The following is a 3,353-nucleotide window of genomic DNA, read 5'->3' on the forward strand; positions in this document are numbered from 1 at the left end:
AATATTATCTTTGTAAATTAGAAGATAATATAGAAACATCTTACATTGAATGAGCATTTGAAAATGTTAATCTGATTTTAGTTATTAATGTAACTTTCACTATTTGTTTGTTGGTTTTATTAGAGATAAATTTCTTTTAATTTATGATATTAAATAAAATAATAATATTTAGGATGACAATTGGTTAGATTTTATATGCCAAACATAGATATTTCTTATTTTGTATGTTTATTCATGAATTTTTGGTACTTTAATTTTTTTTCTTCTAAGAATATGAATTCAAATATGGACTGTGTACAATGCATTAGAAAACAAAAGAACTAACGCATTAGAAGTAACATCTTCCATCTTTCTTTTTGTTTCAGATGACATGGACTATTTTGACTTTGGAGCCTTACATGAAATTTGTTATTCTCAGTAAGCTACGCTTGGATAATAACAGTAACCAAATCACCGTGTGTTCATGTTCTTTAGAAACTTTGTTCCTAACATAAAGTAATGATTACCGTAATAAGGTTCTCGAGGGAAGACATAGAGGCTGCAACATCCTTGGGTTGGGATCGTTCGCATAATAATAAGAGTGTTGGAAGAAGAAAAGAACGGGAAAATTATGACATCAGTCAAAAGCCAGCAAAATGAGATCAGATCATCAGATTATTTAGCGAAGATGCTCACTAAGAACTCTTTTCAGCTGCACCATCCTCACTTCTGCCTCTACACCAAAACTGTGTCCACATTGATATACTCATCATGCACCACATATTAGGCTGGTAGTCCACAAGAGAATGACGGAAAGAAGACCTGTGAAAATGGCAACAGAAATCGATCTTAGACTTCGATGTGTTTTATGCAAATAACATAACAATCAAAACAAAACTGAGATAGAGAGAAAACCTCTGTCAGTACACATCCCAATGCTTCTAAGTTGGCAAATCTCACTCCAAAATTAACACCATCTTCAAGCGTCTCGCGGATGGACCAACTTTCACTCCCTTCAAACTGGTTTGGATTCAAAAGAATTAGTATAGAGAAACTGGGACTGGAACTCAGGCACATCATGTACAAAGAAAAGATATATTTGGTTTCAAAGATCTTTCTTTATGTCTATATTACGATGCACAACACCTAACACAAGCCGGCCTTACCTGTTTGCTACTCGTGGATTCAAACCTCTCATACCCGGAGAGAGCATGAAGAAGCATCCCAACATCAGCAAACGTAGAGCCAAAGCAACCAATGAAGATGCATAGGCCATTAGTCCAAACTTAGAGACACGACCGTAAGTTGGCTTAAGACCACAACACCACAAAGCGAAGCTAGCTGTCTCACACTCCCACCAGTATCACTACCATGAGACACTATACATTATATTTCTGCAACAGCTGCTGCTGATCCTCCTGATGAAACTTCCCGCTACACGTGTCAAGTCCCTAGAATTTGCAGTTGCCTTTAAACCAAAGTTGAAACTCAAGCATCACAAATTACCGATCAATAAAGACTTAAGATTTCTTCATCACAAGACAAACCTGAAAGGACGAAAGCTTCAGTTGGGCTTCCCATACCAAACTCATCCATATCCGTCTTCCCAACTATTAACCTTCTTCACCGCCGTGGCATTGAACGGCCGACGATAATGGTCTATGATGCGGGGAGAAGCGGTGGAAGGCGATAAAAACTCGGGAGAGAGGACTTAGCTCCTCGCCTCTAGCGATCCTCTGCTGATTGATGATGAAAAAACTATAGTAAAACCAATATTAAGGAACTACATAAGAATGGAATCGTGTGCTAATCAACAGTAGATGGTTCAATGATGTGATACCTCTTTGAGGGTTTCCTGATGATTAGCTAAAAGCTCATTGTATTTTATTTGAAGATCAAACGTCTAAGCTTGAAGCTTCTCGTAGTCAGAGACTGAAGCACCTCCTAGCTTATGCTGAATTAGTCTGAAGCAAACCCAAAGAAGGATCATAGAAAAACCACTCAAGAGCTGGGATTGGCAAAAACCAAAGCATCATAGAGTATGAGTCCAAAATTTTACAGAGGCAACATTTTAAATCTGCATTCGTGATCATGAAAAACAAACATAAACTAAGAGCCAATTTTAAGAAGGAAAGCTGATTCAAAATCTAAACCCAAATTTCCATCAATTTTGTAGAGGACATGATTTACTCTTAAACCTAATTTTATATTAGGATTTATTTAGTTCATAAATTTTGGCACCTTGATCACAAAAACGGGGAAACCTGGATTAAAGATTATGGTAGGCTCTTAGAAACTAATATATAAAAGTTAGAAACCAAGTACATGTCCAGTAACTTACTCTAAAGAAGATGAAGGCATTCGTCCCATTCAAAGAAACCATAACTACTATTCGATAGCAAAAATAAAACTATCTGCAATAGGTAAGGGTGGACTATATTAAAAAAAAAACAGAAACTATACCTCTGGTGAGAGAATCAACAACTCCATCGGATTCTATATACTTCCTGATACAGATAGACCCAGAAACAATTCAAAATCTTTTTATAAAGTTGCAGATAATGGTTCATCCCCAGATCTAGCGAGGAAGCAAAAATGAAATCAGTCAAAGAGAAAAAGGAAAACAAAACATGATCAAAAACTACATACCTGATTTAACTCCTTGTTTCAAAGTATACAAAAACTTCGATTTCTGCACCAACTGATTGTGTTAAACACAATATTAAAAAAACGAAGTACAATTTGTTACAACATAACATAAGGTTCAGCTCAATTTAGCGATTTCTGCACCAACTGATTGTGTTAAACACAATATTAAAAAAACGAAGTACAATTTGTTACAACATAACATAAGGTTCAGCTCAATTTAGAGATAACATACAACTTTCATACCTGTCTACGCGATTAGAAGCAGCAAACCCTGGTTAATTCATTGGCCGGAGGATTTTGTAGTTCTGAAAGCCATTGATCGCTGCGTGAAGCAGGGAAAGTTCGATCTACCTGCATCCCTATTTATAGCAGTCAAAATTAGGGATTTCGGGAGAACGCTTCAAGGAGAGAGGTAATGGCCAGACTTCGTGAGCAGGTTTCAATGACACAAAAAACGTTATAATTCGGTAAGGTTGTTGCCGGCTGGACATAGGGATATGAACAGACAGACGAAGACTTTCGAAGAAGATGGATGTGAACAATTGGGCTTGATTATCAAATTTTGGAATTAGGCCTCAGCATCTTAACTAAACAAATTTGTCCACATTTCTTTTAACTTGCTCGAAGAAGAAGTAAAGTGATAACACGTGTCCTCATTTGCCCTTCCTTCCATGCTGAAGTGGCAGCAGGAGGTGAGAGAAAACTCCCCTTTATATATATAGATA

The 3,353-nt window shown here is 36.7% G+C and overlaps 1 long non-coding RNA gene across 29 annotated transcripts; it reads right to left on the reverse strand.

Annotated features, from left to right (window-relative positions):
- Window positions 1-304: 304 nt before the first annotated feature.
- Window positions 305-3,353, reverse strand: LOC106440540. Of its 29 annotated transcripts, none has more exons than XR_007339981.1 (8): window positions 2,872-3,347; window positions 2,629-2,671; window positions 2,443-2,557; window positions 1,820-2,056; window positions 1,527-1,737; window positions 1,146-1,430; window positions 895-999; window positions 305-801 (listed from the first exon to the last, which is right to left on the reverse strand). It is a non-coding gene; the product is annotated as an uncharacterized LOC106440540 (long non-coding RNA). The 29 variants fall into 29 exon arrangements; XR_007339987.1 differs by having other exon boundaries at window positions 1,820-1,987; window positions 2,629-2,680; XR_007339976.1 differs by having other exon boundaries at window positions 2,629-2,680.

Source organism: Brassica napus, chromosome A1, assembly GCF_020379485.1.
Source record: "Brassica napus cultivar Da-Ae chromosome A1, Da-Ae, whole genome shotgun sequence".
Taxonomy (NCBI): Eukaryota; Viridiplantae; Streptophyta; class Magnoliopsida; order Brassicales; family Brassicaceae; genus Brassica; species Brassica napus.